At 38.4% G+C, this 22,224-nt stretch overlaps 1 protein-coding gene across 3 annotated transcripts in view; it reads left to right on the top strand.

Annotated features, from left to right (window-relative positions):
* HPSE2 (heparanase 2 (inactive)) overlaps window positions 1-22,224 on the top strand; it is a 780,051-nt gene that overhangs the window by 487,004 nt on the left and 270,823 nt on the right. The window lies entirely within an intron of this gene.

Here is a 22,224-nt window from a genome sequence, read left to right as displayed (position 1 = left end):
TGTTGCAAAGAAATCTGTTCGACATTTTTTAACCCAGCATTTCTTAAACAATTTAACCGAGGCTAGTTTCAAGGGTGTGCAGCCTGTGCAGTCACATAGGGCCCATGCTTAGAAGAGACCCATTCTTGGCTGGGCGTGGTGGCTCAGGCCTGTAATGCCAGCACTTTGGGAGGCCTAGGTAGGCGGATCACGAGGTCAGGAATTTGATACCAGCCTGGCCAACATGGTGAAACCCCGACTCTATTAAAAATACAAAAATTAGCCAGGCGTGGTGGCAGCCGCCTATAATCCCAGCTACTTGGGAGGCTGAGGCAGGAGAATCGCTTGAACCCAGGAGGCGAAGGTTGCAGTGAGCTGAGATCATGCCACTACACTCCAGCCTGGGCAACAGCAAGACTCCATCTCAAAAAAAAAAAAAAAAAGAAAAGAAAAGAAAAAAAAAGAAGATACCCATTCTTGGTTTCATTCTCTGCAGTCACCATCTTGAAATTGATAATAATGTTTTAACGAGGGGACTCATACTTTCATTTTTCATGGGGCCCTGAAAATTATGTAGCCAGTCCTGTTTAATCATTAAAGTGTGTGTGTGTGTGTGTGTGTGTGTGTGTGTGTGTATGTATGTGTGTGTGTGTATGTGTAGCATAAGTTATCATTCATTCCATGGAACAATACTCCATGGAACACAATTTGGAGAAATATTTCCTAAATCTTGCTATTTTCTCAATGATATATATTTATTTGTGACATATGTTATTCTGTAGATTTCATGACTCTGTAATATTGAGTCAATATGGATTATAGTTAAAATTATTGATAGTATAGATATGAAAATATGTGATTCTCAAATTAAAGACCTTTTGGTATACTTTAGAACAAAACAATTGAATCGAACAAACCAAGAATTCTCTTAAAATTACTGATGCAAATTGATTCCAACATTTTCATTAACAGTCTTATATGTCTCTAGCTAACCCATATTTGTTTGGAGCACTATATGTGTGAGTGTGTGTGTGTGCCCATGTGTATTTATTGCATCTTGGAATTTGAATTTCTCAAAATAAGATGGCAAGGGAAGAAAAGAATAAATGTCCAACTTTCCTACCAGTAGCCACTAACTGGAACGTAGCCCTCAGTTTCTTTCCTCTTTCTCTGCTTTTCTCTCTTCTTTACCTGTGGAAATTTGGGGATAGTTAGTTGACCAAATGGAGACCTATTGAGTTAAACTGAGGATACCATGACTGTAGGAGTCTCAACTAGGGTAGCCTGAAGTTTTTCGTATTCCAGACTTGCCTGAGTATCATACATTTGACAACAAAAGCAGGAATGATATGATCAGCTTTGAAGTAGGCAAAAGTATTACATTGTCAGTAAAGTCTTTTACTGATCCCTTTCCATCCCATCTTCTATTTATATTTTTTGACATTTTTTGGTATTTTATGTTGTATACTCATGACCACTCACCTAACCTTACCCTCCTCAAATATCAGGCTCTGCCCAACTTAGCTTTATTCTCCAAACAGGGCAAAATATTCTTCAAACAGGGCATGACACCTGCCATGAGAGACCAATTAGGCATAATGGTTAAAAGAGGTGAGTATCAGACACTAAAGAATGGTGGGGCTTTTGTTGAACTGGAGAATACATGCCCAAAGGCTTTGTTTGGTTTTCTTGTAAAAATATTGTGCTGCCTACATAAAATTGGTTTGTAAAACATCTCAACTAATAATAGATATGCCCAAAGCAATTAAAACTTACCTACAAGTGATTGATGGGAATAATTATTCTAGGGTTTTTGGCATCTCTGAGTGTGGGAGCTTGTTAAATTAAATAAATCTACAACTGGCATAATTGGAGTGATTTTGTGGCGGGGGTGGGTTGGAGGAGAGAATATATACATCTTTCTGTATATATCTGTTCCAGACACGTAAGAACTTGCCCCTCCCCATCAACCTCCTTCCTTCAGACTGTGCTACATAGTTCAGAAAGGGAGCTAATTACACTTAAAAAAATGTTATTTAGACACCTTAACCACACATCATTTGGTTCCCATCATTGTCTTTTAAAGTGCCTCATCAGGGGTTAACAACAACAAAGAATTATTTATAAAGAGGAGAAAAGGCACTGTCATTGATAAGAAAATAGGAATATAGATAGGAAAAGAACAAAAAAAACTCAATAAAGTGAAAAATAGCCAATAATGTGTATTTCTGTAGGTCATTATGAATCTCATCAGAAAATCTAGATTTAGTGTTTTCCCCTTAAAGTGCCTTTCTATTTTTTATGTAACCATAATAAATGATTAATAAATAATAAAAGATTATTAATGATAATCATTTATTAAAGCTACATTTTAGAGTCTAAAGAATACATTTTATTGTTTGAAGATTTATTTTGCTGTTTCTCTAATTCATTTTACAACTACTGATAGTTTTTCTTGTACTAGAATCATCTCTCTTAAGATATCCAATGTACAGTATTCTGCTCAAAACTATTCTGTGTTGTATATTGAGCCTCTTCCCCCTCAAAATATTTTCATGGTAGACATGTTTCTCCAATATTCTAGCCATTTCTGCTTTGTAACCTTATCTTTTTGGACAGAGGTAATCATTTAATCATTATATTCACATTCAGGAAAGGACAGTAGAACAGGTCAGTCTTCTTATCACTCATCTTTCCATATACCTACACCATGTTAACAAGTATTTTATCTCTAGAGCAAATCTAGCATTGGAAAAAACAAAGTATACGTTTCTGTGATTGTTTCTTCTAGAGTGGCTAAACTTTAAGTGACTAACCTACCTCTTTTCCTCTTCTTTGAAAGCAGTGAATAGTGTGGGCTACAGACCACAAAAGCAAGATATACCCAATATCAAGAGGCAAAGATGAGAAAGTTTAGGATGTTAAAGAATATGAAAGAATGACTTTCTTCAGCCAGGCATGGTTGCTCACACCTGTAATCCCAGCACTTTGGGAGGCCAAGATGGGAGGATTTCTTGAGGTCAGGAGTTTGAGACCAGCCACAGCATAGCAAGACCCCATCTCTACAAAAAACTAGAAAATTAGCTGGGCGTGGTAGCATGCACCTGTGATCCTGGGTACTTGGGAGACTGAGGCTGGAGGGTCACTTGAGCCTGGGAGGTTGAGGCTGCAGTGAGCCATGATCATGCTACTGTTCTTGAACCTGGGTGACATGGTGAGACCCTGTCTCAAAAAAAAAAAAAAGACAAAAGAAAAGAAAATCAAAAGCAAAACAAAAAAAAATGACTTTCTTGACACCATACTTTTTTACAATTACTTTCTTTGGATATAAAATATTTCCCTAAATGTCCATAAATTGTAAACTCTGTAACTGATTAACGTAATGATTACAGATTTTTACATTTATATTAACCATTGGTGAATCTAAAGTAAGAAAGAACTGGAGAAATTTTGAAGCTGGGACTCAAACTCTGGAAGTGTATATAAATTCTAGTCCAACTCCATTTCAGGGAAATGGTGTTTGTTCTCTAGAGAGCTATACTTAATCACAAAAATTACCTTAAGATAATGTAATACCTCTAATTGAATGAACACTGAACTACATTATGAACTATAAATGTGCTTCCCAAATACATCTGCCCATTTCTATAAGCAAGTAAAAGCTACTATAATTAATTATTGAATCAATATTATATATTCATACCCATAACCTGACCTATATACATTCACATGTTATTCTTTTATAAGAATTAGTTATATGACTCAGTTCTCTGGAGCCTGTCTACTAAGTAATTTTGTAAAATCAAGTTTCTGACCTTAGAAAGTCAGAGATAATGATTCTTATGATTCTGGCAGCACAGCTTGATTAATGCATTCCCTCAATATTTATTAAGCTTTTAGCCTGAGTTTAGGTGGATAAACGTATGATGTATTTATGTACTTTTTTTTCTTTTTTTCTTCTTTTTTTTTTTTTACATGTGCAGAATGGGCAGGCTTGTTATATAGGTATACATGTGCCATGGTGGTTTGCTGTACCCATCAACCTGTCATCTACACTAGGTATTTGTCCTAATGATATCACTCCCCTACCCCACTCCCCATGACAGACCACAGTGTGTGATGTTTCCCTCCCTGTGCCCATATGTTCTCATTATTCACTTCCCACTTATAAGTGAGAACATGCAGTGTTTGATTTTCTGTTCCTGTGTTAGTTTGCTGAGAATGATGGTTTCCAGCTTCATCCATGTCCCTGCAAAGGACATGAACTCATTCTTTTTTATGGCTGCATAGTATTCCATGGTGTATATGTGCCACGTTCTCTTTTTCTAGTCTATCACTGATGGGCATTTGGGTTCGTTCCAAGTTTTTGCTATTGTGAATAGTGCTGCAATAAACATACGTGTGCATGTGTCTTTATAGAAGAATGGTTTATAATCCTTTGGGTACATATCCAGTAATGGGATTGCTGGGTCAAACGGTATTTCTAATTCTAGATCCTTGAGGAATCGCCACACTGTCTTCCACAATGGTTGAACTAATTTACACTCCCACCAACAGTGTAAAAGCATTCCTATTTCTCCACGTCTTCTCTAGCATCAGTTGTTTTCTGACTTTTTAATGATCATAATTCTAACTGGCATGAAATAGTATCTTGTTGTGGTTTTGATTTGCATTTCTCTAATGACCACTGATGATGAGCGTTTTTTCATATCTTTGTTGGCTGCATAAATGTCTTCTTTTGAAAAGTGTCTGTTCATATCCTTCACCCACTTCTTGATGGGGGTTTTTTTTCTTGTAAATTTGTTTAAGTTCTTTGTAGATTCTGGATATTAGCCCTTTGTCAGATGGATAGATTGCAAAAATTTTCTCTCATTCTGTAGGTTGCCTGTTCACTCTGATGATAGTTTCTTTTGCTGTGCAGAAGCTCTTTAGTTTAATTAGATCCCATTTGTCAATTTTGGCTTTTATTGCAATTGATTTTGGTGTTTTAGTCATGAAGTCTTTGCCTATGCCTTTGTCCTGAATGGTATTGCCTAGGTTTTCTTCTAGGGTTTTTATGGCTTTAGGTCTTATGTTTAATTCTTTAATCCATCTTGAGTTAATTTTTGTTTAAGGTATAAGTAAGGGGTCCAGTTTTATGAATATGGCTAGCCAATTATCCCAACACCATTTATTAAATAGGGAATCCTTTCCCCATTGCTTGTTTTTGTCAGGTTTATCAAAGAACAGATGGTTGTAAATGTGTGGTGTTATTTCTGAGGGCTCTGTTCTGTTCCATTGGTCTATATATCTGTTTTGGTACCAGTACCATGCTGTTTTGGTTACTGTAGCCTTGTAGTATAGTTTGAAGTCAGGTAGTGTGATGCCTCCAGCTTTGTTCTTTTTGCTTAGATTGTCTTGACTATACGGGCTCTTTTTTGTTTCCATATGAAATATGAAATTTAAAGTAGTTTTTTCTACTTCTGTGAAGAAAGTCAATGGTAGCTTGATGAGCATAGCATTGAATGTATAAATTACTTTGGGCAGTATGGTCATTTTCACCATATTGATTCTTCCTATTCATGAGTATGGAAGGTTTTTCCACTTGTTTGTGTCCTCTCTTATTTCCTTGAGCAATGGTTTGTAGTTCTCCTTGAAGAAGTCCTTCACATCCCTTGTAAGTTGGATTCCTAGGTGGTTTTTTCTCTTTGTAGCAATTGTGAATGGGAGTTTACTCATGATTTGGCTCTGTGTTTGTGTATTATTGATGTATAGGAATGCTTGTGATTTTTGCACTCTGATTTTGTATCCTGAGACTTTGCTGAAGTTGCTATCAGCTTAAGGAGTTTTGGGGCTGAGATGATGGGGTTTTCTAAATATGCCATCATGTCATCTGCATATGGAGATAATTTGACTTCCTCTCTTCCTATTTGAATATGCTTTATTTCTTTCTCTTGACTGATTGCCCTGGCTAGAAATTCCAATACTGTGCTGAATAGGAGTGGTGAGAGAGGGCATCCTTGTCTTATGCTGGTTTTCAAAGGGAATGCTTCCAGTTTTTGCCCATTAGTATGATATTGGCTGTGGGTTTGTCATAAATAGCTATTTTGAGATATGGTCCATCAGTACCTAGTTTATTAAGTGTTTCTAGCATGAAGGGGTATTGAATTTTATCAAAGGGCTTTTCTGCATCTATTAATTATTATTTCCATTCTTTTGCTGAGAAGTGTTTTACTGCCAATTATGTGGTCAATTTTAGAATAAGTGTGATGTGGTGCTGAGAAGAATGTATATTCTGTTGATTTGGAGTGGAGAGTTCTGTAGATGTCTATTAGGCCCACTTGGTCCAGAGCTGAGTTCAAGTCCCGAATATCCTTGTTAATTTTCTGTCTTGTTGATCTGTCTAGTATTGACAGTGGGGTGTTAAAGTTGCCCACTATTATTGTGTGGGAGTCTAAGTCTCTTTGTAGGTCTCTAAGAACTTGCTTTATGAATCTGGGTGCTCCTGTATTGGGTGCATATATATTTAGGATACTTAGCTCTTCTCATTGCATTGATCCCTTTACCATTATGTAATGCCCTTCTTTGTCTTTTTTTGATATTTGTTTATTTAAACTCTGTTTTATCAGAGACTAGGATTGCAACCCCCCCCCCCTTTTTTTTTTTTTTTTTTTTTGCTTTCCATTTGCTTGGTAAATATTCCTCCATCCCTTTATTTTGAGCCTATGTATATCTCTGCACATGAGATGGGTCTCCTGAATACAGCACACCAATGGGTCTTGACTCTATCCAATTTGCAAGCATGTGTCTTTTAATTGGGGCATTTAGCCCATTTACATTTAAGGTTAATATTGTTATGTGTGAATTTGATCCTGTCCTTATGATGCTAGCTGGTTGTTTTGCCCATTAGTTGATGCAGTTTCTTCGTAGTGTCATTGGTCTTTACATTTTGATATGTTTTTGCAGTGGCTGGTACCAGTTTTTCCTTTCCATATTAAATGCTTCCTTCAGGAGCTCTTGTAAGGCAGGCTTGGTGGTGACAAAATCCCTCAGTGTTTGCTTGTCTGTAAAGGATTCTATCTCTCCTTCACTTATGATGCTTGGCTGGATATGAAATTCTGGGTTGAAAATTTTTTTCTTTAAGAATGTTGAATGTTTGCCCCCACTGTCTTCTGGCTTGTAGGGTTTCTGCAGAGACATCTGCTGTTAGTCTGATGAGCTTCCCTTTGTGGGTAACTCGACCTTTCTCTCTGGGTACCCTTAACATTTTTTCCTTCATTTCAACCTTGGTGAATCTTATGATTATGTGTCTTGGGGTTGCTCTTCTCAAGAAGTATCTTTGTGGTGGTCTCTGTATTTCCTGAATTTGAATGTTGGCCTGTCTTGCTATGTTGGAGACGTTCCCCTGGATAATATCCTGAAGTGTGTTTTCCAACTTGGTTCCATTCTCCCCATCACTTTAGGGTACATCATCAAACGTAGGTTTGGTCTTTTCACATAGTCTCATATTTCTTGCAGACTTTGTTTGTTTCTTTTCATGCTTTTTCCTTAATCTTGTCTTCATGCTTTATTTCATTAAGTTGATATTCAATCTCCAATATTCTTTCTTCCGCTTGATCGATTCAGCTATTGACACTTGTGTATGCTTCACAAAGTTCTTGTGCTGTGTTTTTCAGCTCTATTGTGTCATTTATATTCTTCTCTAAACTGATTATTCTAGTTAGCAATTCCTCTAACCTTTTATCAAGGTTCTTAGCTTCCTTGCATTGGGTTAGAACATGCTCCTTTAGCTTGGAGGAGCTTCTTAATACCCACCTTCTGAAGCCTACTTCTGTCAATTCATCAAACTCATTCTCTGTCCAGTTTTGTTCCCTTGCTGGCAAGGAGTTGTGATCCTTTGGAGGAGAAGAGGCATTCTGGTTTTTGGAATTTTCAGCCTTTTGTGCTGGTTTTTCCTCATCTTCTTGGATTTATCTATCTTTGGTCTTTGCTGTTGGTGGCCTTCGGATGGAGCTTTTGCATGGTTGTCCTTTTTGTTGATGTAGATACTATTGCTTTCTGTTTGTTAGTTTTCCTTCTAACAGTCAGGCTCCTCTTCTACAGGTCTGCTGGAGTTTGCTGAAGACCCACTCCAGACTCTGTTTGCCTGGGCATCACCAGAGGAGGCTGCAGAATAGCAAAGATTGCTGCCTGCTCCTTCCTCTGGAAGCTTCATCCCAGAGGGGCACCCGCCAGATGCCAGTCGGAGCTCTCCTGTATGAGGTGTCTGTCGACCCCTTCTGGGAGGTGTCTCCCCATCAGGAGGCACTGGGGTCAGGGACCCACTTGAGGAGGCAGTCTGTCCCTTAGCAGAGCTCGATCACTGTTCTGGGAGATCCACTGCTCTCTTCAGAGCCGGCAGGCAGGGACATTTAAGTCTGCTGATGCTGCGCCCACAGCTGCCCCTATCCCCAGGTGCTCTGTCCCAGGGAGACGGGAGTTTGATCTAAAAGCCCCTGACTGGGGCTACTGCCTTGCTTTCAAAGCTGCCCTGCCTAGAGAGGAGGAATCTAGAAAGGCTGTCTGGCTACAATGGTTTTGCTGTGCTGTGGTGGGCTCCACCCCGTTTGAACTTCCCGGCGGCTTTCTTTACACTGTGAGGGAAAACCACCTACTCAAGCCTCAGTAATGGTGGACGTCCCTTCCCCAACCAAGCTCAAGCATCCCAGGTTGACTTCAGACTGCTGGGCTGGCAGTGAGAATTTCAAGCAGTGGATCTTAGCTTGCTGTTCTCTGTGGGTGTGGGATCTGCTGAGCAAGACTGCTTGGCTCCTTGGCTTCAGCCCCCTTTCCAGGGGAGTGAACAGTTCTGTCTCACTGGCATTCCAGGTGCCACTGGGGTACAAAAAAAAACTCCTGCAGCTAGCTCACTGTCTGCCCAAATGGCTGCCCGGTTTTGTGCCTGAAACCCAGGGCCCTGGTGGTGTAGGCACCCAAGGGAATCTCCTGGTTTGTGGGTTGTGAAGACCATGGGAAAAGTGTCGTATCTGGGCCAGCAAGCACTATCCATCACAGCATAGTCCCTCATGGCTTCTCTTGGCTAGGGGAGGGAGTTCTCTGACCCCTTGCACTTCCTGGGTGAGGTGATGCCCCACCCTGCTTCTGCTCACCCTCCCTGGGCTGCACCCACTGTCTAACCAGTCCCAATGAGATGAACTGGGTACCTCAGTTGGAAATGCAGAAATCACCTGCCTTCTGTGTTGGTCTTGCTGGGAGCTGCAGAGCAGAGCTGTTCCTATTTGGCCATCTTGCCAGGGAATTGTATTTATGTTCCTTTACGTATAATATATAAATGTGCATTTATGTATTTTGGTCCTGTATTTTTATGTGTATATAACAGGTGAAAGCCAAACATAAGATTCAGTCACAGTCTTCACACATATTGTCAATTATTTATGAGGGTAGGTCACAGCTAAGAGCTTTAGAAAACTGTATTTTCAGAACATAGAGTTTTGATAGGGAAGGAGAGGAGGGGAAAAGAGGAGGAGGAAGAAAAAAACAAGAAACCATATAGTCTTTTTACCTGCTTCCTTTCTCAGTTTTCTCTTCCTGTCTGCTTCTCTCCTTCAACCTTCATCTTCTCAATTCTTTCCCCACAGACTCTTATCCAGAAACATACTCTCATGGTATTTAGTCATTCTTGCATTAACTATGTATGTGTGAAGCACCTGCAAAATATGCCAAGTGTGAAATGGGTGTTGGAGGAATCCTTGAATTCCTTCTCTGGCCACTACTTTATAGCTTGGCATAACATACTATGACACAGAGTGAATATACAGAACAAAGAAATTCTAGTCTCCAGGAGTTTATTATCTAAAGGTAAAGTTAGGATAAACTTAAAACTATTAAACTCTTATATGCTAGAACTGGAGGAATCTCTTATAGTTTGAAAGAAGTGAAGAACTGAATCAGGAAAATTGTTAAACCAACAAATAATATATAATAAAAGTATAAATTAATGCACAAATGTATTCATAAATTCATAGCTTACATTTTTAAGCACTTAAGTTAATTATCCTTTGATTATTAAGGGAAGTGAGTGAAGTTTGAGTTACATTGGTTCTTGGAGTTCATTATCATGGTGGAGAATCATGTTCTCTCACTAAAATTCTGGTTACTGTCACAGTTAGATAGTTACAGAACACATTTGTGGGACAGCTGCTGTATAAAGTCCATTTTCATGCTGCTGATAAAGACATACTTGAGACTAGGTAATTTATAAAGAAAAAGAGTTTAAAGCACTTACAGTTCCATGTGACTGGGGTGGCCTCACAATCATGGCAGAAGGTGAAAGGCATGTCATAAATGGCAGCAGCCAGAACCGAATAAAAAAAACCAAGCAAAAGGGGAAACCCCTTATAAAATCCTCAGCTCTTGCGAGACTTATTCACTACCGTGAGAACAGTATGGGGGAAACTGACCCCATGATTCAATTATCTCCCACTGGGTCCCTCCCACAACACATGGGAATTATGGAAGCTACAATTAAGATGAGATTTGAGTGGGGACACAGCCAAACCAAACCATATCATTCTACCCCTGGCTCCTCCCAAATCTCATGTCCTCACATTTAAAAACCAATCATGCCTTCCCAACAGTACCCCAAAGTCTTAACTCATTTCAGCATTAACTCAAAAGTACACAGTCCAAGGTCTCATCTGAGACAAGGCAATTCCCTTCTGCCTATGAGCCTGTAAAATCAAAAGCAAGTTAGTTGCTTCCTAGATAAATGGTAGAACAGGCATTGGATAAATACAGCTGTTCCAAATGGGAGAAATTAGCCAAAATAAAGGGGCTAATGGCCACATGCAAGTCTGAAATCAAGCAGGGCAGTCAAATCGTAAAGCTCCCAAATGATCTCCTTTGACTCCATATCTCACATCCAGGTCACACCAATGCAAAAGGTGGCTTCCCGTGGTCTTGGGCAGTTCTGCCCCTGTGGCTTTACAGAGTACAGCCCCATTCCTGGCTGCCTTCATGGGTTGGCATTGAGTCTCTGGAGCTTTTCTGAGGTCTAAAGGGTGGTGGCCCTCTTCTCATGGCTCTACTAGGCAGTGCCCCAGTGGGGACTCTTTGTGGGGGCTTCAACCCCACTTCTCCCTTCCACACTGCCCTAACAGAGGTTCTTTATGAGGGCTTCACCCCTGTAGCAAACTTTTGCCTGGATATACAGGCATTTCCATACATCCTCTGAAATCTAGGCAGAGGCTCCCAAACCTCAATTCTTGACTTCTGTGCACCTGCAGGCTCAATACCATGTGGAAGCTGCCAAGGCTTGGGGCTTGCACCTTCTGGAGCCACTGCCTGAGCTGTACCTTTGCCCCTTTTAGCCATGGCTAGAGTGGCACCAAGCCCCTAGGCTGCACAGAGAAGGGAGGCCCTGGGCCCAGCCCACAAAACCATTTTTTCCTCCTAGGCCTCCTGGCCAGTGATGGGAGGAACTGCTGTTTAGGTCTCTGACATGCCCTGGAGACATTCTTCCCTTTGTCTTGGCGATTAACATTTGGCTCCTTGTTACTTATACAAATTTCTACAGCAGACTTGAATTTCTCCTCAGAAAATGGGTTTTTCTTTTCTATCACATCATCAGGCTGCAGTTTGCCTTTTAAGACTGAGTGTTTTTAACAGCACCCAAGTCATATCCTGAATGCTTTACTGTTTAGAAATTTCTTAGCTGGGCATGGTGGCTCAGGCCTGTTATCCCAGCACTTTGGGAGGCCAAAGTGGGTGGGTCACCTGGGGTCAGGAGTTTGAGACCAGCCTGACCAACACAGTGAAACTCCATCTCTACTAAAAATGCACAATTAGCTGGGCATGGTGATGCATGCCTGTAATCCCAGCTACTTGGGAAGCTGAGGCAGGAGAATCATTTGAACCTGGGAGGCGGAGGTTGCAGTGAGCCAAGATTGTGTCATTGTACCATTGCGCTCTAGCATGGGCAATAAAAGTGAAATTCCATCTCAAAAAGAAAAAAAATTTCTTCCACCGGATACCCTAAATCATCCCCCTCAAGTTCAAAATTCCACATATCTCTAGGGCAGGGGCAAAATACCACCAGCCTCTTTGTTAAAACATAACAAGATTCACCTTTACTACAGTTCTCAACAAGTTCCTCATCTCCATCTGAGACCATCTCAGCTTGGATGATTTCCTTCTTTGTCTTTTTGAGATGGAGTATCACTCTGTCACCCAGGCTGGAGTGCAGTGGCATGATCTCAGCTCACTGCAACCTCTGCCTCCTGGATTAAAGCTATTCTCCTGCCTCAGCCTCCTACGTACCTGGGATTACAGGTGTGTGCCACCATGCCCAGCTAATTTTTTGTATTCTTAGTAGTGAGGGAGTTTCACCATGTTGGCTAGGCTGGTCTTGAACTCCTGACCTCAAGTAATCCACCTGTCTCAACCTCCCAAAGTGTTGGGATTATAAGCATGAGCCACCATACCTGGTCCTCAGCCTGGATTTCATTGTCCGTATTATTATCAGCATTTTGGTCAAAGCCATTCAACAAGTCTCTAGGAAGTTCCAAACTTTCACACATTTTCCTGTCTTCTTCTGAGCCCTTCAAACTATTCCAACCTCTGCCTGTTGCCCAGTTTCAAACTTGCTTTCGCATTTCGGGTATCTTTATGGCAGTGGCCCACTACCCGGTACCAATTTACTGCATTAGTCCCTTTTCTTGCTGCTGATAGAGATATATCCAAGACTGGGTAATTTATAAAGAAAAAGAGGTATGGTACTGTAATGGTGGATACATGACATTTTGCACCTTTCAAAACTCACACAACTGTATAACACGAAGAGTAAACCCAAATGTAGACTATGGATTTCAGTTAATAATGATGTGTCAATATTAGTTTATCATTTGTAACAACTGTATCAGACCAAGGCAAGATAATAATGGGAAATTGTGTGTGTTTGTGTGTGTGTGTGTGTGTGTGTGTGTAAGGGACAAATTATATGGGTACTCTTTGTACTGTCTGCTCAATTTTCTGTAAACCTAAAATTGCTCTAAAAATAAAAATAAAGTTTATCAATTAAAAAAAGTGTGAGTCATGATGAAGACCTACTTCTTGGAAATATGAATATCATTTGCTGTCTTGTTTCACTCATATTAAGGACAACACAAGAAGCAGTTAAAAGAATATTTTGGACAAAATATTTCGTGTCTCCAAAGAGGATATACAAATGACAAGCAAGTACATAAAAAGATGCTCAACATCATTAGCCATCATGGAAAAGCAAATCAAAACCACAATTAAATACCACTTCACACTTACTAGGATGGCCAAATTTTAAAAAGGAAAAGTAAAGTAACAAATGTTGACAAGGTTGTGGAGAAACTGAAACCTTCACACACTGCTGGTGGGAATGTCAAATGGTACAGCCACTTTGGAAAATAGTCCAGTAGTTCCTCAAAAAGTTAAACATAAAATTACCAAGTAACCCAACAATTCCACTTCTAGATATATATCCAAGAGAAATGAAAACATACATCCATACAAAAACTTCTACATGAATGTTAATAACAGAATTACTTTTAATAGCAAAAAAAGTGGAAACAACCTAAATGACCATCAATTGATGACTTGATAAATGAAACGTGACAAATACATACAAAGAAATACTATGTGCTGCAAAATGGAATGAAGTACTGATACATTCTACAAATGGATGAACCTTGAGAAGATTATGCTGAATGAAAGAATCCAGTCACAAAAGACAACACATTGTATAATTCCCCTTATATGAAATGTCCAGAATAGACAAACCTACAGAGACGGAAAGTAGATTAGTGTTTGCTTAGGGCTGGGGAGCCCATGAGGAGTGAGGGGTGACTGCTAAAAGGCACAGAGTTTTTTCTGGGATTATTAAAATGTTCTAAAATGTGTTGTGATGGTTGCACAACTGTGTGAAAATACTAAAAACCATTGAATTATACACATGAAATTGGTGAATTGTATGTGTTTTATATCTCAATGAAGCTATTTAAAAAGAATAACGTGTTTATCTTTCATTTTAAAGGGTATAAAATGCCTATTTCTTGCCACCGGTTGATTACAAAGACTTAGTGTTACTCTCTTAGAGGTTTATATTTGTAATTATCAGCAATATTGTCATCCTATATTTGCATAGTATTTAGTTTATGTAGCACTTCCAAATAGACTCTTCTATTTGGACCTCAAAATACTAAATAAAGTGCCTGATAAAGTATTAAACAAGTGAAGAAACACATTCAAAGAGGTGACGTGATTTGCTAAAGGCAGCAGTAAGTACCAAATCTATGTCAGGAACTTGGGAAATCTAATAGAAAGTGAAGTACGTTTTCTACTACCCTATGGTTATTACTTTTTAAATTATGTTTAGATTTCTTGGCTTTCTTCACTAGGTTAGAGAGATACAATGGTAAATAACAGGCCAGTCATGGTGGCTAATGCCTGTAATCCCAGCACTTTGAGAGGCCAAGGTGGGCAGATTGTTTGAGCTCAGGAGTTTAAGACCAGCCTTGGAAACATAATGAAACCCCATCTCTACAAAAAAATACAAAAAATAAGCAGAATATGCTGGCGTGCACCCGTGGTCTCAGCTACTCAGGTGGCTGAGGTGGGAGGATCACTTGAGCCCAGGAACTCAAGGTTGCAGTGAGCCAAGGTCGCACCACTGCACTCCAGCCTGGGTAACAGAGCAAGACCCTGTGTCACACACATACACACACAATAGTAAATAACAGATGAATATAACTGCCTACATCCTTATAGAAGAGATAGATATTAAATAGAAGGACCTGAAAACAGTTGCTCTTCCCTAGTGACTAATGTTGTTGGGCACCTTTTCATGTACTTACTAGCCATTTCTACTTCTTAATTTGTGAAATATCAGCCCAAAGCTTTTGCTCTTTTAAGTGGGTTATTTTATTATTGAATTGTAACAGTTCTTTATATATTCTGGATACACGTATTTTTTAAAAAAATTCAAGTATATGATTTGCAAATAATTTTTTTACTTCATCTTTTGTAACTTGATGGCATCTTTTAGTCTAAAAGCTTTGAATTTTGATAAAGTTCAATTTATGAGGTTTTACTTTATGGATTATGCTTTTGGTGCTATAATCTTTGCTTAATCCAAGATAACAAGGAGTTTTTTCCTATATTTTCTTCTAAAAGTTTCATTGTTTTAGCTCTTACATTTGGCCCTAAATCTATTAGGAGTTAATTTTTGTGAACGTTGTGAAGTAAGGCTATAAATTAGTCTTTTTGCATGTGGATATAGAGATTCCCAGTACCATTTATTAAAAAGACCATTTTTTCCCCATTTACTTATCTTGGCACCTTTGTAAAAAAAAAAATCAATTGACCATAAATAGTTTTGTTTCTATACTCTTAATTCTGTTCCGCTGATCTGTATGTCTTTCCTTATGCTAGGACTACATTGTCTTAATTACAATAGCTTTACAGTGAGTGCTAGAATTTGGAAATGTAAATCCTCCAACTTTGTTCCTTTTTTTTTTCAAAATTAATTTGGCTATCCTGGGTGTTTGCATTTCCATGTAAAATTTGGGATTAGCTTGTTAATTTCTTCATCAAAGCCTCCTGGAATTTTAATGGGATAGCATTGAATCTATAGATCAATTTAGGGAGAATTGCCATCTTAACAATACAAAATCTTCCTATCACTAGCTTAGATTATCTCCCCATTTATTTAATTTTTAATTTATCTCAGCAATGTTTTGTAGTTTTCAGTGTATAAGTTTTGTACTTCTTTTGTTAAATACTTGTTCTTAAGTATACTATTCTTTTTGATGCAATTGGGAATGGAAGTATTTTTATAATTTCACTTTTGGATTGTGTATCAATAGTACTTAGAAATATAATTGATTTTATAAATTGATATTGTATCCCCTCCAACCTTGCTGAATTTATTCTTTAGATTTTGTATTTTTTCCCCTCCTGTGTGTGGATTCCTTAGGATTTTCTGTATGTAGGATCATATTGTCTGAGAATAATAACAGTTTTGCTTCTTTCTTTCCAATTTGGATGCTTTTTATTTCTCTCCCTTGCCTGACTGCACTGGCTAGAATCTCTAGTACGAATGTTGACTCTTAAGTGGCAAGAGCAGACATCCTTGTCTTCTCCTTAGTCTTAGGGGCACACAGTCCATATTTCACCATTAAGTATGATGTTAGGTCTAGGTTTTTCTTAGATACGCTTTATCAAGTTGAGAAAGTTCCCTTCTATTCAGTTTGTTGGGAATATTTATCAGGAATGGGTGTTGCATTTTGTCAGATGAGTTTTGGTGCTGTTGTTGCAGCTATTGAGATGATAATTTAGTTTTGGTCTTTTGTTCTATTACAATGGTATTTTACATTAGTTAAAAGGCTTTAATATTAAATCAACCTTGCGTTCTTGGCATAAATCCCACTTGGTCATAGTGTATAATACTTTTCATATGTTGCTGGACTTACTTTGTAAATATTTTGTTGGGGATTTTACATCTATGTTATGAGGAATATTTGTCTGTAGTTTTCTTGTGATGTCTTTGTTTTGTTGTTGTTGTTGTTGTTGTTTTTGAGAAAGGGTCTCACTCTGTCACCCAGACTGGAGTGCAGTGGCACAATCTCGTCTCACTCCACCTCCCAGACTCAAGCGATTCTCCTGCCTCAGCCTCCTGAGTAGCTGGGATTACAGGTGTGCACCTCTAATGCCTGGCTAATTTTTGTATTTTTAGTAGAGACGGGGTTTCACCATGTTGGCCAGGTGGGTCTTGAACTTCTGACCTCAAATGATCCACCTGCCTCAGCCTCCCAAAGTGTTGGGATTATAGGCGTGAGCCACCGCACCCAGCCTCTAGTGATGTCTTTGACTGGCTTTGGTGTCAGGGCAATATTGGCCTCATAACATAAGTTGAAAAGTGTTCCCTCTTCCTCCATTTTCTGAGTTTGTAAAGCATTGGTGTTTCTTATTTAAATATTTAATAGAATTCACCAACTAATCCATACGGATCTGGGCTTTCTTTGTGGAAAGATTTTTAATTACTACCTCAATGGGTTTTCGTTGTTGTTATGTGTCTATATAGATTTTCTGTGTCTTATTTAGTCAGTTTTAATAATTTCTGCATTTTTAAAAAAAATTTACCATTTTATTTAAGTTTTCTAAATTATTGGCACAAAGATTTTCATAGTAGTTCCTTATCAACTTAATTACTGTGAGATTGTTTAGTGGTGTTCCCTTTTGGTAATCTGTGACTTCTCTCTCTCTTTTTTTGGTGGTCAGTCTAACTAAAGGTATATCGGTTTTGTGGTCTTTTCAAATAACCAACTTTTGCTTTCCCTGTATTTTCTCTATTTTAAAAATATCACTGATATCTACTCTAATTTTTATTATCTCATTCCTTTGTTTTGCTCTGGTGTAGTTTTCCGTTCTTTTTTTCCTTTCTTAAGGAGGAAACTTAGGTTATTGATTTGAGATCTTTGTTCATTTCTAATATAGGCGCCTAAGGCTATAAATTTCCCCCTAAAGCATTGCTTAAGCTGCATCCCATATCTTTTTATGTATTTTATTTTCATTTTTATTCCACTTTAATTTTGTTTATTTCCTTGTGATTTCTTCTTTGATCAATGGATTATTTGTTAAATTTTCAAATATTTGGGGATTTCTCAATTTTTGTTGAATTCCAGTTTAATTCTATTGTGATTAAAGCACATCCATTGTATGATTTTAATACTTTTAAATTTATGAGATTTGTTTTATGTCTTACAATATGATCTGTCCTGAAGGATGTTCTCTATGTACTAGAAAAGAATATGTATCCTGCTGTTGTTGGGTGGAATATTCTGTAGATGGCAATTAGGTAAAGTTAGCTGATAGTGCCAGTCAAGTCTTCTATATTCTTGCTGATTTTTTTATCCAGTCATTTCATCTATTATTAAGAATGTAGTGTTGAAGTCTCCTTCCATTGTTCTTGAATTTTCTATTTCTCTCTTCAATTATTGTTTAATGTATTTTGATGGTGGTGTTAGGTATATATATGTTTCTAATTGTTATATCTTCCTGATGTTGAGACCTTTCTTCTCATTATAAAATGCCTTTTATCATTATAAAATGCCTCATATTATCTCTAGTAATGTTTTTATCTTAAAATCTATTTTTTCTGATATTAGTATAGTTATTTCTGCTCTCTTATGGTTACTGTTTATATAGACTACCTTTTTAAATTAATTAATTAATTTATTTATTTTTTGAGACAGAGTCTCGCTCTGTCACCCAGGCTGGAGTGCAATGGCGTGATCTCGGCTCACCGCAAACTCCACCTATCAGGTTCACGCCATTCTCCTGCCTCAGCCTCCCAAGTAGCTGGGATTACAGGCGCCCGCCACCACGCCCGGCTAATTTTTTGTGTTTTTAGCAGAAATGGGGTTTCACTGTGTTAGCCAGGATGGTCTTGATCTCCTGACCACGTGACCTACCCATCTTGGCCTCCCAAAGTGCTGAGATTACAGGTGTGAGCCACCATGCTGCAGCCTACATAGTCTACCTTTTAAAAAAAATTTTTACCTTCAATCTGTTTGTATTTTTGAATCTGAAATATGTCTTGTATTAGGATCTATTTTTTATTCAGTCTGATAATTTCTGCTTTTAATTGGAGTATTTAATCCATTTCCATTATTTGAGATTGTTGATATAATTGACTTTACATGTGCCATCTTGCTGTTTTCCATTTATCTCGTGGCATTTTTGTTCCTCTGTCTCACTTTTCATGCCTTTTTATGTAAAAGAAATATTGTCTAAGGTACTGTTTTCATTGTTTTGTTCTTTTCTTTTCTTTTGTTTCATACAAGGCCCTGCTCTGTTGCCCAGGCTAGAGTGCAGTGGTACGACTACAGCCAACTGTAGCCTCAACCTCTTGGGCTCAAGCGATTCTCCCACCTTAGCCTCCTGAGTAGCTGGGACTGCAGGTGCATGCCACTACACCCAGCTAATTTTTAAAATTTTTCGTAGACATGGGGTTTCACTGTGTTGCCTAGGATGGTCTTGAACACCTAGGCTCAAGCAATCCTCCCACCTCAGCCTAGCAAAGTGCTGGGATTACAGGCATGAGCCACCACACCCACCCTGTTTTGTTATTTTCTTAGTAGTTTCTTATCACAATACATCTTAACTCATCACAATCTATTTTCAAATAATACTAACTTAATTCTAGGTTTGTTCGTTTGTTTGTTTTGAGACAGAGTCTCACTATGTCACTCAGGCTGGAGTGCAATGGTGTGATCTTGGCTTACTGCAACCTCTGCCTCCCAGGTTCAAGCGATTCTCCTGCCTCAACCTCCTGAGTAGCTGGGATTACAGGTACCCAGCACCACACACGGGTAATTTTTGTATTTTTAGTAGAGACAGGGTTTCACCATGTTGGCCAGGCTGGTCTCAAACTCCTGACCTCAGGTGATCCACCCACCTCGGCCTCCCAAAGTGCTAGGATTACAGCTGTGAGCCACCATGCCTAGCCCTTAATTCTAGTTTAATACAGAAACTTGCTTCAGTACAGTTTCATTCCCCAGTCCTTTGTGCTATTATTATTCTAAATATTATATCTTTATATTTTATAAGCCCAACAATAGAGTTGTGTATTTTTGTTTTATGCACTGTCTTTTAAATCAGTTAAGAGAAGAAAAGAGTAATGAATATTTTTTACAGTTATTCATGTAATTACCTTTATTTATGTCTTTTATTTCTTTGTGTGATTTTGAGTTACCATCTGGTATCATTTTATTCCAATCTGAATGACTTCCTTTTTTATTTCTTATAAGGCATATTTGCTCACAACAAAATCTCTTCTCTCTGTTTTTCTCAGAATGTTTAACTTTGCATGCAGTTTTCAAGGATAGTTTGCTGCATATGGAATTCTTGGTTATCAGTTTTGTTTTGTTTTCTTTCAGCATTTTGAATATATCATCCTACCATCTTCTGGCCTCCATTTTTTTCTGATAAAAACTCAGCTGTTAATCTCATTGTGTTCTCCTGTATGAGATTAGTCATTTAAGTTCAATAATTTTCTTTGACTCTTTTTTATAATTTCTTTTTCTTTATGTATATTTCTATTTGATGACACATTAACATTATACTTTCCTTTAGCTCTTTATTATTTTTAGTTTGTTTTTTTTTTGTTGTTATTGTTTTTTGTTTTTTTGAGACAGTGTCTCACTCTGTCACCTAGGCTAGAGTGCAATGGTGCAATCTTGGCTCACTGCAACCTCCGCCTCCCAGATTCAAGCAATTCTCCTGCCTCAGCTTCCCAAGCCAAGTATCTGGGACTATGGGCGCATACCACCATGCCCAGCTAATTTTCATATTTTTAGTAGAGACAGGGTTTCACTGTGTTGGCCAGGCTGGTCTTAAAATCCTGACCTCAAGTGATCCATCTGCCTTGGCCTCCCAAAGTGCTGGGATTACAGGCATGAGCCACTGTGCCCAGACTGTCTTTAGTTCTTGAACATATTTATAAGTCTTTGTCTGCCAAGTCTAATATTTAGGCCCCCTAATATAGAGGCAGTTTCTATGTTTTTTGCTGGTATGAGTCAAACTTTTCTATTTTTTTCATGTATAATAGCTTTTTTGTTGAAAACTACATATTTTAGATAATATACTGGACCAACTCTGAATTCTGTACTTCCATACCATAGGTCCTGGACTAACTCTATAGAGTCTGTCTCCCTTGAGTCATGTAGCTACTGATATCTCTTAAGTTTTTTTATTTCTTAATCATTTTTTAATTGTTAAGACAAGTCTCCTGGGGGTTGCACTTGAGTCAACATAGCTTAATGGTGAGCTGAAGATTGATCAGAGGTTTTGCTTAATTCCCTTGAGCCAGTAAGCCTTCCACCTTTTGCCAGTGCATGTCTGTGTTGGTTGGGAAACACATTAAAAATTTAGGTCTTTTACAAGTCTAACTGGGATTTTACTCTCAGTCATGGCATCTGATGTTTCCTTTATAAGTGTCCTAGGTTTCACACTTATCTGGAAATGTGTGGATAGCTAGGAATCTTCCTACTATCCACACTTCTATCCTGTAGTCCCTCCTAAGCATATTTAGCCTTCTAGATTATAGGGAGTATGTGTGAGATTGTCAAGGTTCACTGTGGCTGCCTTATTCCCCAAATTTTCCTATTATATTTCTTTTTTTATTATTATTATACTTTAAGTTTTAGAATACATGTGCACAATGTGCAGGTTTTTTACATATGTATACATATGCCATGTTGGTGTGCTGCACCCATTAACTCGTCATTTAGCATTAGGTATATCTCCTAATGCTATCCCTCCCCCCTCCCCCTACCCCACAACAGTCCCCGGTGTGTGATGTTCCCCTTCCTGTGTCCATGTGTTCTCATTGTTCAATTCCCACCTATGAGTGAGAACATGCGGCGTTTGGTTTTTTGTCCTTGCGATAGTTTACTGAGAATGATGGTTTCCAGCTTCATCCATGTCCCTACAAAGGACATGAACTCATCATTTTTTATGGCTGCATAGTATTGCATGGTGTATATGTGCCACATTTTCTTAATCCACTCTATCATTGTTGGACATTTGGGTGGGTTCCAAGTCTTTGCTATTGTGAATAGTGCCACAATAAACATACGTGTGCATGTGTCCTTATAGCAGCATGATTTATAATGCTTTGGGTATATACCCAGTAATGGGATGGCTGGGTCAAATGGTGTTTCTAGTTCTAGATCCCTGAGGAATTGCCACACCAACTTCCACAATGCTTGAACTAGTTTACAGTCCCACCAACGGTGTAAAAGTGTTCCTGTTTCTCCACATCCTCTCCTGCACCTGTTGTTTCCTGATTTTTAATGATTGCCATTCTAACTGGTGAGAGATGGTATCTCATTGTGATTTTGATTTGCATTTCTCTGATGGCCAGTGATGGTGAGCATTTTTTCATGTGTTTTTTGGCTGCATAAATGTCTTCTTTTGAGAAGTGTCTGTTCATATCCTTTGCCCACTTTTTGGTGGGGTTGTTTGATTTTTTCTTGTAAATTTGTTTGAGTTCATTGTAGATTCTGGATATTAGCCCTTTGTCACATGAGTAGGTTGCAAAAATTTTCTCCCATTTTGTAGGTTGCCTGTTCACTCTGACGGTGGTTTCTTTTGCTGTGCAGAAGCTCTTGAGTTTAATTAGATCCCATTTGTCAATTTTGTCTTTTGTTGCCATTGCTTTTGGTGTTTTAGACA

Source organism: Pan paniscus, chromosome 8 (genome assembly GCF_029289425.2).
Source record: "Pan paniscus chromosome 8, NHGRI_mPanPan1-v2.0_pri, whole genome shotgun sequence".
Taxonomy (NCBI): Eukaryota; Metazoa; Chordata; class Mammalia; order Primates; family Hominidae; genus Pan; species Pan paniscus.
The sequence above is the reverse complement of the archived record's forward strand: the minus strand, read 5'-3'. Positions and strand labels throughout refer to the sequence as shown.